Source organism: Malaya genurostris, chromosome 3 (genome assembly GCF_030247185.1).
Source record: "Malaya genurostris strain Urasoe2022 chromosome 3, Malgen_1.1, whole genome shotgun sequence".
In the NCBI taxonomy this organism is placed as follows: Eukaryota; Metazoa; Arthropoda; class Insecta; order Diptera; family Culicidae; genus Malaya; species Malaya genurostris.
Window position 1 is genome coordinate 115,890,222 of NC_080572.1, and position 14,228 is coordinate 115,904,449.

Genomic DNA, 14,228 nt, shown 5'->3' on the forward strand with positions numbered 1-14,228 from the left:
TTCGAAATAGAAAAATACTGTTACCGGTCACCGAAGGTTTTACCTCGCTAGTATAACTAGCACCGAAAAGCGCGTAATTGAACGATCGAATTCTGAAACAATAGCCACTGTACCGTCTGTGTCTTTTGTTAACGGAACAAACGAGAAGATCAACCTTATATCACAAGACTTGTATTTCAACTGCCAAATTATAGAACATATCAGTTTATCTATTGCCAATCATCTTTTGTCGTGATCGCATACGATCGTAGCGATCATGTTAATTCCTCTCCTCTCAAGATATTGACAAAAGCTTTCCCTATATACTAGTATTCATCTCGAACTGCACACATCGTATGAATTCAAATTTGCATTATTTAAGGAGTATGCCTTACGACGTTTAAGAGTTCATTCAAATACATAACATAGTTTTTAGAAAGGAAATGTAGATTAAATTTAGGTACTATTCCGAACAACGACCAACTTTTTAGAGTGGACCATTTACGATTTTTTGTAATAGTTTATTTTTATAGTCAAAACCGACAATGTTTCGAATAAAGCACAAGGTTTTGAAGACCAAGGCGTCGATTAATACAAAATATGAATGAAAAGGAAAAAATACTAAGCACAAAATAACCATTATGTCAAATAAATAGCACACGGTTGAAAAGCCGTGCAAGTTGTAGCCAAAATGAATTGATTATGATTGGAGTTTACTTAATAATTATTCTGCTAATAGAAATTTGTCATTGTAACGGTCAATATAAAAAAAAATTTCTGGCTTGTGGTCTCGAAGAGGTTGAATCGATGCGAATGACAGTTTCGCTATCTTTGCGGCATTTTGTCGCTATCTTATCGCATCGCAATCTTTTCTAGCCGACAGTGAAAATTACAATACTTTTTGCTCCTTAGAAATGGTCATAAGGATATTTTTATAGGAGGGTGAGTGTAGAAAGTGTCCTTAACAGAAAGGTTCGTAACATGACATGATAATGTAGACTAGAAGGTAAGAGTCTCGAAAATCAAATTTTATTTCCCATTTTTACCTTTTTTACCTTTTTTTATATATATAAAAAATAGGTATAGAATTCGCTCAAACTTTCGAAAAAATTTCCGAGGCCCGGAGGGCCGAATGTCATATACCAATCGATTCAGCTCGACGAACTGAGCAAATGTCTGTCTGTGTGTATGTGTGTGTGTCTGTATGTGTGTTGTCAACTAAGAGGTCGAGATCTCAGAGATGGCTGGACCGATTTTGATCAAACTAGTTTCAAATGAAAGGTCTCCCCGTCACCCAAAACGCTATTGAATGGTTTTGAGATAGGATGTTTACTTTTTGAGTTATACGGAGTTTTATGTCAAAATTTTCAGTTTTTTGACAGTATCTGTTTTGAGCACTGTATGACAAATAATTTCACTCAATTTTTTCGGAGATGGCTAAACCATTTTCTACAAACTCAGATTCATATGAAAACTAGTATACTTCCAAATTTGGATCCGACTTCTGATTTCGGAACCACAGGATGACATGTGAAACGAAATTAAAATAATGCAATTCATTTTTCTCGTAGATGGCTGAACCGATCTAAGATTCAAATGAAATCTAAGAATCATCTATGATTCAAATGAGAGGTCTTGAAATCCTATAAAAATTAGTCAGATCCGATTTCTGGTTTAGGAGATACAGGGTGATTAGTATAAAAAAGTCCATTTCACATAAATTAATCAGGTTTATCGGGTTTGCAAATTTGGATAGTCGATTACCAAATAAATTTATTTCAGTTTAAGCGGTATTCTTTTTTGGATTCGGAATGTACCCCCAAATTTTAATTCGCACTACAATTTCTCAAAGATGTCTACACACTCCTCAGGTGAATTTATCTGATTTCGGCTACACCGATCTTAGAACTCCGGATCCAGTTTCGAATTGTTTCTCAAAGTTTATTCATTTTTTCAAATCGAACTTCAAAAACAAAAATTCAAATTAAAGGACTTAAGGTCCCATACAAAATTGGTGAATTTTATCCGATTCTGGAATTACAGATGATGAATTTTTAAAATTCATACCGATATAGAAGATGTAAATTGTTTGGCGTAATAATTTATGGCCATTCGAATCATTTTGGGTTATGCTAGTTCCTGAATACCTAAAACTCTAAAGTGGAACTTACTTCGACATCTCATGGAATGTTCAATCGAATGTCACACGTTAAGATTGAAATTCGATACGATTTGCAGATTCGAAATTACAGGGTAATGAGTGATTAAAATCTCAATTTGCCGTTTGAAACGACGATAATTAAAATAATGTCATGCGAACTAAAACACCTAAGAATATCCATGCAAAAAAACACATGCGGATTGATAAAAAAGGTATCATCTCACTGCTAGGTGGATTAATCACGTTTTTATATATATAAAAAATAGGTATAGAATTCGCTCAAACTTTCGAAAAATTTTCCGAGGCCCGGAGGGCCGAATGTCATATACCAATCGATTCAGCTCGACGAACTGAGCAAATGTCTGTGTGTGTGTGTGTGTGTGTGTGTGTGTGTATGTGTGTGTGTCTGTATGTGTGTTGTCAACTAAGAGATCGAGATCTCAGAGATGGCTAGACCGATTTTGATCAAACTAGTCGCAAATGAAAGGTCTCCCCGTCACTCAGAACGCTATTGAATGGTTTTGAGATCGGATGTTTACTTTTTGAGTTATACGAAGTTTTATGTCAAAATTTTCAGTTTTTTGACAGTATCTGTCACATTTGACCTTGAAAACAGAATATGTTTCCAGACTTAGATTTCGCTCGGTAATACCTACTCAACAAGCCATAGATTGTTAAAATCCGTCCATTTTTAACGGAGATATCGATATTTTTGTGTAAGCCTTATTCCAGTAGAAGGAATTTTGAGCGCTGTATGAAAAAGCAATGCTTGGGAGCAACATGAAACACGATTTTTTATACTGTTACATATAATTGTTTCTAAGTACCAAAAAGACTGTGTACAGCATCCTTTTTTATGACAATTTGCCTCGGACCAATTTTAGCACGGTTCATTTTTGGCAACATAATCTTTCTAATATGGCATATGTAAACCAGATGATACCAGCATTATCGAGTTGGAAGTAATTTCATAATTATATTGATTTAAACTATTTACAGCAATAAATGCTGGAAGAACATGACTTCCATATACCATACGACTCAGTTCGTCGAGATCAGCAAATGCGTGTGTGACAAATAATTTCACTCAATTTTCTCGGAGATGGTTAAACTGTTTTCTAAAACAAACTCAGATATGATCATATGAAAAGTCGTATACTCCCAAACAAGGTTCCTGAATTACGTTTGGATCCGACTTCTGATTGCGGAACCACAGGATGATATGTGAAACGAAATTAAAATAATGCAATTAATTTTTCTCGTAGATGGCTGAACCGATCTAAGATTCAAATTAAATCTAAGAATCATCTATGATTCAAATGAGAGGTCTTAAAATCCTATAAAACCTCTTACTTTTTAGTCAGATCCGACTTCTGGCTTAGAAAATGCAGGGTGATTAGTATAAAAATGTCCATTTCACAAAAATAATCAGGTTTATCGGGTTTGCAGATTTGGATAGTCGATTACCAAATAAATTTATTTCAGTTTGAGCGGTATTCGTTTTTGGATTCGGAATGTACCCCCAAATTTTAATTCGCACTACAATTTCTCAAAGATGTCTACACACTGCTCAGGTGAATTTAACTGATTTCGGCTACACCGATTTTAGAATTCCGGTTCCAGTATCGAATCGATTCTCAAAGCTCAATCATTTTCTCAAAAAAGACCAAATCGAACTTCAAAAACAAATATTACAGGACTTAAGGTCCCATACACAATTGGTGAATTTTATCCGATTCTGGAATTACAGATGATGAGTTTATAAATTTCATGTAAATTGTTTGGCGTAATAATTTATGGCCATTCGAATCATTTTGGGCTATGCTAATTCCTGAATACCGGCTCTGGAAGTACCATAAATAATGACGAAAAACTCTAAAGTGGAACTTACTTCGACATCTCATGGAATGTTCAATCGATTGTCGCACGCTAAGACTGAAATTCGATATGTTTTGCAGTTTCGGCATTACAGGGTAATGAGTGATTAAAATCTCAATTTGCCGTTTAAAACGACGATAATTAAAATAATGTCATGAGAACTAAAACACCTAAGAATATCCATGCAAAAACACATGCGTATTGATAAAAAAAAAAGGTATCATCTCACTGCTAGGTGGATTAATCACGTTTTTGTAAAACAAAAGACTTTTAAGGTCGAGATTGTGAAAAATTCGTTTTATCTTCCTAGGTGTGAATCAATACTTTTTGACGAACACAGATACTTTCTACACAACTAGATATAGAGGTGGTCATAAGGGTAATCGTTTAATAGAGCTGTAGTAAGTTCACTAAGAAAAATTGTAAAATTTATTCGACGCGAAACAATGTAAAATTTATTCTACGCGAAACAATACTTCTTTACTAATACAAATACTACTTTCACGCCAAAGGAGATTATAAGGTTATTTCAAGGGAAAGGAAGTGTAGCGAGGGACGAGTACAGCATATTTCTTGCAACTAAGTGAGGGTCACAAAAATGTACACAAGAAGCAGGGGAGATAAGCATTCTTAACAAAGGAAGGTAACATCGATATGAATTGACGAAGGAATCAAACAATCAATGTGCGTTTTTTATGTGAACTGAGAAGACTGTCGACCCAAGGTGATGGAAATAAATTTAAGAGTCGAGTCGAGTCTAACAGTTATAGGCCTGGGGTGTCCTTTGCTGTATCAAGCATACGTCTCCACATAACTCGGTCCATGGCTGCTCGCCGCCAGCCACTCAAGGCACGGATGCTTCTGAGATCACCCTCCACTTGATCGATCCACCTTGCTCGCTGCGCTCCTCTTCTTCTTGTACCAGTCGGATTAGATCCAAGAACCATTTTCACTGGGCTGTCGTCCGACATCCTTATGACATGCCCAGCCCATCGTAGACGTCCGATTTTAGCTGCACTCCGCCATAGATGGTCCTCAGTACCTTTCTTTCGAAAACACTAAGGGCGCGTTGGTCCTCTGCCAACATAGTTCAGGTCTCGTGGCCATAGAGAACAACCGGTCTAATTAGCGTTTTGTAGATGGTCAATTTCGTGCGGTGGCGTACTTTTCTCGATCGGAGGGTTTTTCTGAGTCCAAAGTACGCACGATTCCCTGCCAAAATACGTCTATGAATTTCTCTGCTGGTGTCATTATCGGCGGTCACCAGTGAGCCCAAATACACGAACTCGTCAACCACCTCGATATCGTCACCGTCTATCAATATTCGTGGTGGGAGGCGTAGTGTTTCTTCTCTAGAGCCTCTTCCTCTCGTGTATTTTGTTTTCGACGCATTTATGGCCAGTCCGATACGCCTAGCTTCAGCTTTCAGTCCGATGTAGGTTTCCGTCATCTTCTCAAGGTTACGTGTCACAATATCAATATCGTCAGCGAAGCCAAAAAGTTGCACGGACTTTCGGAAGATCGTGCCACTCGTGTCGATCCTCGCTCTTCGAATCACACCTTCCAGGGCAATATTGAACAAGATACAAGAAAGTCCATCACCTTGACGTAGCCTTCTCCGAGATTCGAAGGGACTCGAGAGCGTCCCAGATACTCGGACGTAGCACATCACTCTATACATCGTTGCTTTGACCAATCGCGTCAGTTTATCCGGGAAACCGTATTCGTGCATGATCTGCCATAGCTGTTCTCGATCGATTGTGTCGTATGCCGCTTTGAAGTCAATGATAAATAAATTTACGACAACATTTGTAAAAGGTGATTTTTTTGAGGTTAGGATTTTCATGCATTAGTATTTGCTCAGATTTTTTGAGGTTATGATTTTCATGCATTATTATTTGCTCAGTATGCTCTGACATTTCATCATGAATAGACTTACTAACGAGCAACGCTTGCAAATCAGTGAATGGGCCCTAGAAAAGTTGGCAGAAAATCCGCTTTTTTATCGACAAATTTTGTTCAGCGATGAGGCTCATTTCTGGTTGAATGGCTACGTAAATAAGCAAAATTGCCGCATTTGGAGTGAAGAGCAACCAGAAGCCGTTCAAGAACTGCCCATGCATCCCGAAAAATGCACTGTTTGGTGTGGTTTGTACGCTGGTGGAATCATTGGACCGTATTTTTTCAAAGATGCTGTTGGACGCAACGTTACAGTGAATGGCGATCGCTATCGTTCGATGCTAACAAACTTTTTGTTGCCAAAAATGGAAGAACTGAACTTGGTTGACATGTGGTTTCAACAAGATGGCGCTACATGCCACACAGCTCGCGATTCTATGGCCATTTTGAGGGAAAACTTCGGAGAACAATTCATCTCAAGAAATGGACCGGTAAGTTGGCCACCAAGATCATGCGATTTGACGCCTTTAGACTATTTTTTGTGGGGCTACGTCAAGTCTAAAGTCTACAGAAATAAGCCAGTAACTATTCCAGCTTTGGAAGACAACATTTCCGAAGAAATTCGGGCTATTCCGGCCGAAATGCTCGAAAAAGTTGCCCAAAATTGGACTTTCCGAATGGACCACCTAAGACGCAGCCGCGGTCAACATTTAAATGAAATTATCTTCAAAAAGTAAATGTCATGTACCAATCTAACGTTTAAAATAAAGAACCGATGAGATTTTGCAAATTTTATGCGTTTTATTGTTTAAAAAAGTTCTCAAGCTCTTAAAAAATCACCCTGTATTATATGAATCGTTTTGCCTTTCTCATATAGAAAGGTTATGCAATCACTGTGAAAACCGACTTTTGAACCGAGACCCGAAGAGCCGAGTGTCATATACCATTCGACTCAGTTCGTCGAGTACGCAAAATGTCTGTGTGTGTATGTGTGTGTATGTGTGTGTGTGTGTGTGTGTGTGTGTGTGTGTGTGTGTGTGTGTGTGTGTGTGTGTGTGTGTGTGTGTGTGTGTGTGTGTGTGTGTGTGTGTGTGTGTGTGTGTGCGTATGTGTGTATGTGTGTATGTAACGTTTTTTTGCACTAACTTTTCTCGGAGATGGCTGAACCGATTTGCACAAACTCAGATTCAAATGAAAGGTCTTGTGGTCCCATACAAAATTCCTGAATATTATTTTGATCCGACTTCCGGTTCCGGAATTATGGGGTAAAATGTGCAAAAAATTGTGAAAATAAGTGCACTAACTTTTCTCAGAGATGGCAGAACCGATTTTCACAAACTTAGGTTCACATGAAAGGTCTTGAGGTCCCATACAAAATTCCTGAATATTATTTTGATCCAACTTCCGGTTCGAGAGTTATGGGGTAAAATGTGCAAAAAAAAAGAAAATATGTGTTTTAACTTTTCTCATAGATGGCGCGACCGATTTTCACAAACTTAGGTTCAAATGAAAGGTCTTGTTGTCCCATGCGTTATTTCTGAATTTCATGCGGATCCGACTTCCGGATCCGGAAATATAGGGTAAAGTGTGTTGAAAATTGTACACCATCACTGAAAATGAGGAAAAACCTTTAAAAAATTTCTAAATCGACCTCAAATCTTTTCCAATTTGATGGTTTTTATCAGTAGACGGTCAAACAAACCGATTTCGGTTATTCTTTTAAGAATCGAAGAAAATTTTTTTTTTGCCTTTCTCATATAGAAAGGTTATGCAATCACTGTGAAAACCGACGTTTGAACCGAGGCCCGGAGGGCCGAGTGTCATATACCATTCGACTCAGTTCGTCGAGTATGCAAAATGTCTGTGTGTATGTTTGTGTGTGTGTATGTGCGTATGTGTGTATGTAACGTTTTTTGCCCTAACTTTATGGGGTAAAATGTGCAAAAAAATGAAAATATGTGTTCTAACTTTTCTCATAGATGGCGCGACCGATTTTCACAAACTTAGGTTCAAATGAAAGGTCCTGTGGTCCCATACGTAATTCCTGAATTTCATCAGGATCCGACTTCCGGAAATATAGGGTAAAGTGTGTTAAAAATTTTATACCATCACTGAAAAGAGCGAAAAACCGTAAAAAGTTTTCTAAATGGACCTCAAATCTTTTCCAATTGATAGTTTTATCAGTAGACGGTCAAACAAATCTATTTCGATTATTCTTTTAAGAATCGAAGAAAAATAATTTTGAAGAATACCACAGTATTATATATGATATTTTGATTGATATGAGAAAAGCATCATTACAGCACTAGGTGGATTAAAACAGGTTTTTTTTTCTATAGTACGAATGCAGTTATGATGATAAATAGTGTGACGAGAAACTTTAATTCCAATACGTTACAAGTACACTCATTTTTGAACTCAGAGGTTAATATTAGAGATGGTCGGGTATAGAAATTCTTATACCCGAACCCGACCCGTACCCGAGTGATCAGCAAAAAAAATTACCCGTACCCGACCCGTACCCGATTAAAAATTTAAAACATTACCCGTACCCAACCCGTACCCGGTCAATAATAAAAAAAAATTACCCGTACCCGACCCGTACCCGATAAAAAATAAAAAATTTTACCCGTACCCGACCCGTACCCGATTAAAAATTACCTGTACCCGTACCCGACCCGAATGAGTAGTAAAAAGTTTACCAAAATTCAGGATGGAAAAAATAAAGTGTTTTAGATAGCGAGCTAGATAGAGCGTATCAGGCTCTAGTTTGTAAGTAAAATACATTAAAATGCTTGTGTACATTTGTACATATAAATACACTGTGAAGCATGAATAGATTTCCAATGTCTTTGGAACTTTATACTCATTTACAAATGTCAACAAAACGGGAGTAATATCTACTCAAATTTTTCGAGAAGCTTATTGATCCAAAATGTCGTAATACCCGTTGTATTCAATTTTGGGTAAGTATGGTTTTTACGGAACAGTGCGACTTTTGATCTAATTCTTTAGAACCACAAGTAAGCGTGCTCATTATCTTGACACACAAATAAAAATTCACATTAAAATCACTTGAAAAATCACGAACATCCCCTAAAATTAATAGAGTATCATCGGTTCGTTTACGTGAATTGACCAAACATCAAATAATTCACGTGTATTCCCGGTGTGAAAAATTCAATTTTGAAAATGGTGAACTGTGAGGTGTAAGTAGTTTGAACATTTGTGAGACATTTTTTATGGTTACATTTTTACCTTTTTTTATAAGTATAAAAAATAGGTATAGAATTCGCTCAAACTTTCGAAAAATTTTCCGAGGCCCGGAGGGCCGAGTGACATATACCAATCGATTCAGCTCAACGAACTGAGCAAATGTCTGTGTGTGTGTGTGTGTGTGTGTGTGTATGTGTGTGTGTCCGTATGTGTGTTGTCAACTAAGAGGTCGAGATCTCAGAGATGGCTGGACCGATTTTGATCAAACTAGTCGCAAATGAAAGGTCTCCCCGTCACCCAGAACGCTATTGAATGGTTTTGAGATCGGATGTTTACTTTTTGAGTTATATGAAGTTTTATGTCAAAATTTTCAGTTTTTTGACAATATCTGTCACAATTGACCTTGAAACCAGAATGTGTTTTCAGACTTAGATTCCGCACGGTGATAGCTATCCAACAAGCCATAGATTGTTAAAATCCGTCCATTTTTAACGGAGATATCGATATTTTTGGGTAGGACATATTCCAGTAGTAGGAGTTTCACGCACTTAGTGATAAAGCGATTTTTCTGAGCAAAGTGAAACACGATTCTTTATACTGTTACATACAATTATTTCTAAGTAACAAAAAGACTGTGTATAGCATCTTTTTTCATGGTAATTTGCCTCGAACCGATTTTAGCACGTTTTTGGCAACAATAACAATAATAAACGTTCGAATATGATATATATAAACCAGATGATGGCAGCATTTCCGAGTTGAGAACAATGCCATGATTAAATTTATTTAAACTACTTACAGCAATAAATGCTGGAAGAACATAACACCCATATACCATTCGAATCAGTTCGTCGAGATCAGCAAATATGTGTGTGACAAATAATTTCGCTCAATATTCTCGGAGGTGACTCGACCGTTTTCTACAAATTCTGATTCATCTGAGAAGCCGTATACTCCCAAACAAGCATCCTGAATTTCATTTGGATCCATTTAAAATAATATAACTAATTTTTCTCGTAGATGGCTGAATCGATCTAAGATTCAAATTGAATCTAAGAACCATCTAAGATTCAAATTGAAGGCCTTAAGATCCTATAAAACATCTCGCTTTTTACTCAGATCTGACTTCCGGTTTAGAAGATTCAGGGTGATTAGTATAGAAATGTCTATTCCACGTAAATTAATCAGGTTATCGGGTTTGCAGATTTGGATAATTCATAACCAAATGAACTAATTTCAGTTTTAGTGTTTTTCAATTTTTGATTCAGAAGGTACTACGATTTCTCAAAGATGTCTGCACTGATTTTCAAACATTTTGATTCAAATGTAAACTGTACAGCTCCTTAGGTGAATTTAACTGACTTCGGCTACATCGATTTTCGAATTCTGGTTCCAGTCCGAATCGTTTCTCAAAGCTCACTCGTTTTCTCAAGAAATGCCAACTCGAATTTCAAAAACGAAAATTCAAATTAAAGGACTTACGGTCCCATACAAAATTGGTCAATTTTATCCGATTCTGACTTCCGATTCTAGAATTACAGAGTGATCAAATTTCAAAATTCGAACCGATGTAGAAGGTGACAATTCCAAAAAACTTGAAAGTTGGACTCAAAACTATTGCAATTTATTCGTTTTTGGCCATACGAATTGGTTTGGGTTATGCTGGTTCCTGAATACCGGCTCTGGAAGTACCCTAAATAACTGTAAACTCTGAAGTGAAACTTACGTCAACATTTCATGGAATGTTCAATCAACTGTCACAATTTTAGACTAAATATTACAGGGTAATGAGTGATTAAAATCTCAATTTGCCGCTTGAAATGACGGTCAATAAAATAATGCCCTGAGAACTAAAACACCAAAGAATATTAATGCAAAAAACACATGCGGATTGATAAAAAAAGGTATCATCTCACTGCTAGGTGGATTAAGCTCGTTTTTTTACTACAAAGCAAAATGAATTATGATTTTGATTTAAATTAATCTATCAAATATGCCCGTTTTGTAAGCCTCACAAACCCACACCAACGATGTTAACGGGAGCTGGTGGTTTTTACAGCCATTGAACTTCTGTTCCACCTCTCTTGGAACCCTCAACGAGTGAACACGGTGAAAATTTGAGCATATCGCGTGAAAAGATTTTCACCCGTACTTTTGCGACTGTCACGTATCGAGATTTTCAGTGAAAAGAAACGTAAACTAACTCGACGTCAACATTTCAAAAGGGCCTAAAGAGTGTAATCGTCACATTATCTCCAAACCATTATTTTCTTTTCATAGATAGTCTGAGTGCAATTGAAGCTATTCGCTCAAACGCTGCTTGCCAAAATGAACCTTTTTTCTTGGGCAAAATAAAACAGTCCCTGAACGTCATATTGAATAATAATTATCAAATCACAATAGTTTGGGTTCCGGCTCATTGCTCCATTCCAGGCAATGAAAGAGCCGATAGTTTAGCTAAACGTGGTGCTATTGAGGGTGAGATTTATGAGAGACCGATTGCTTTCAACGAATTCTATAGCGCGTCTCGCCAAAGAACACTTGCCAGCTGGCAAGCTTCTTGGGATAAAGATGATCTGGGTCGGTGGATGCACTCAATTATTCCTAAAATATCGACAAAGGCATGGTTCAGGGGACTGGATGTGAGTAGAGATTTCATTCGTGTGATGTCCAGACTCATGTCCAATCACTACACGTTAGATGCACATCTCCTTCGAATTGGACTTTCCGAGACTAATCATTGTGCTTGCGGCGAAGGTTACCGCGATATTGACCATGTTGTTTGGACATGCGTGGAGTTTCGTGATGTCAGATCTCAACTAATAAATTCCTTGCGTACCCAAGGTAGACTATCCAATGTCCCAGTTCGCGACATTCTTGCTTGTCGTGACCTTCCATACATGAAACTTCTTTATCATTTCATTAAATCCATTGGAGTTCCAATTTGAATTTTATTTTATGTTAGACTGTTTTCTCTTCCATGAGTTAAACCAATAGCCAACTATAGGATATTGAATATAAGTGGTGAACTGATACAAACAAACCTGAAATAGTTATAAGATCATGTACAAAATAACTGTATTTTATTTAATGTAATTTAAAATAGCAACTCGCTTGATAAAAACAGTGTTTAGATTAACTAATGAGTACCAACATACTAATATGATATTCGAAATGTATTAGGTTTAAACTACTATGTATTGTGGATGCCACGGCGAAGAAAAACTTATGTATATTGCCTATGAAATAAACGTATTTATGAAAAAAAAGGGCCTAAAAACAATTGACAGATTTTCTTTGTTTACTTTCTCTTTCGACAATATCTGCGTTATTATACAAACGTTCGTTACATATTTGGTAATGTTTGAAACATGGAGATATTATCTTTCATCCTACACGAATACTTTGTAGGTACACGTGAAAATTAAGGAGATATTCACAAAAGAGAAAGTAAACAAAGAGCAACTCTCATTGGTTTATGTGCCCTTATGAAATGTTGACATCGAACTGGCAATATAGCTCAACTTGCTGTGCCATCAATCGGTGTCATTTCAAGTGAGGTGACACCACCCAAAAGTGAAGAATAAGAAGAACTTCTATGCAGATTTTCTGAAATAAATATTCATGTTTTTATGGGTAGAATCCTAATGATTTATATGTAAATTTTGAAAATCTCCAACCAATATTTAAAATAACAGTTTTCTGGTATCTAAATGTGATATGAGTACTACACTACATTTTATATATAAATCAAATAATTTTTACTGGATTGTGCATTAAACAGCTTTAAAATGGCAGTCCATTAAAACCTACGTGAAAAGTAGGGTCTGACCGCAACATCTTAGAGCTAAGGCAGTGTGTCTTATTAAATATGTTATAAAAAAGTAGGGTGGAAAATATTCACATAACTTTTCACGTAACTATGATTGATCGTTTTTTTAAATGAAAAAAAAATGTTTTTTTCTGGAAAAAGATGCCAGTTTTCAGGTCTGGTTCTAGGCGCGAATGTCAAAACCCCTTGAATCAAATTGTTTATTTTTCGGAACAACTGTTTTGCAATAAAAAATTCTCGTCAACGTGTAAACATATTTATGTGAAGTACAAATGGTCGGGTAATCGATCAGAAAAAAAAATTTACCCGTACCCGACCCGTACCCGAGTGAGTAGTAAATTTTTTTACCCGACCCGACCCGTACCCGAGTAAGCAGTAAATTTTTTTTACCCGTACCCGACCCGTACCCGATTGAAAATAAAATTTTTTACCCGTACCCGACCAAAAACCCGTCGGGTACGGGTACGGGTCGGGTTTCGGGTAAAATACCCGATACCCGACCATCTCTAGTTAATATGAAGATATTTACAGAGACAAAAGTGTTCTAAATGCTCCTAACAAAAAGGAATGGGATGAAACATTGGCCGTGCGCAATCTGAATATGTACAGAGTATTGTTCAATCAGGTTGCTGTCTAACTTGTGTTTCACTAAAATCAGAGTATTTCAATGGGCAAAACAATTTCTAGCATTTGACGTGGCCTTGCCTTCACGAAATATTTCCGAGCAACGCTGGGTAGTTCAGATAGTTGCATATAATAACGACATAATAAGTTTAATTTTTTTTTTTTCAAATATGTTTATCCCATTGCTATCAAAACTCCATAGTAGTATCTTCTCATAATGAACTTTCAGTTTCATTTAAATGCCCGCGCAAAAATTTGGTAACTTCCGAAAAAGCAGAAGTAGCGTTTTACCCCGGGGGAGATGCATTTTATCCCATCTTCCCCTAATAGATTGGTATATTTAAAACATAGTACAGCCAATCGAATAATGTGACCCTATGATCAAAACTACATCTCGGCGTATATGAGCAAACACTGCAAATTTTTAAATTGTCTACATTTCCTTAACGGAAATAAATAAATGAGTAGTAACTATTTTTAGAGTATCCGTAATATATGACCGGGTGTAACCCACGTCATTTCAACATTAGAACCACACATGTCTGGTGATGTAAACAACCCTTGTTCTGTTGAGTACGTTTGACAAGTTACAATTTAATTACAAGTTGTACCATATCAGAACATTCCGCGGGGCGTTTT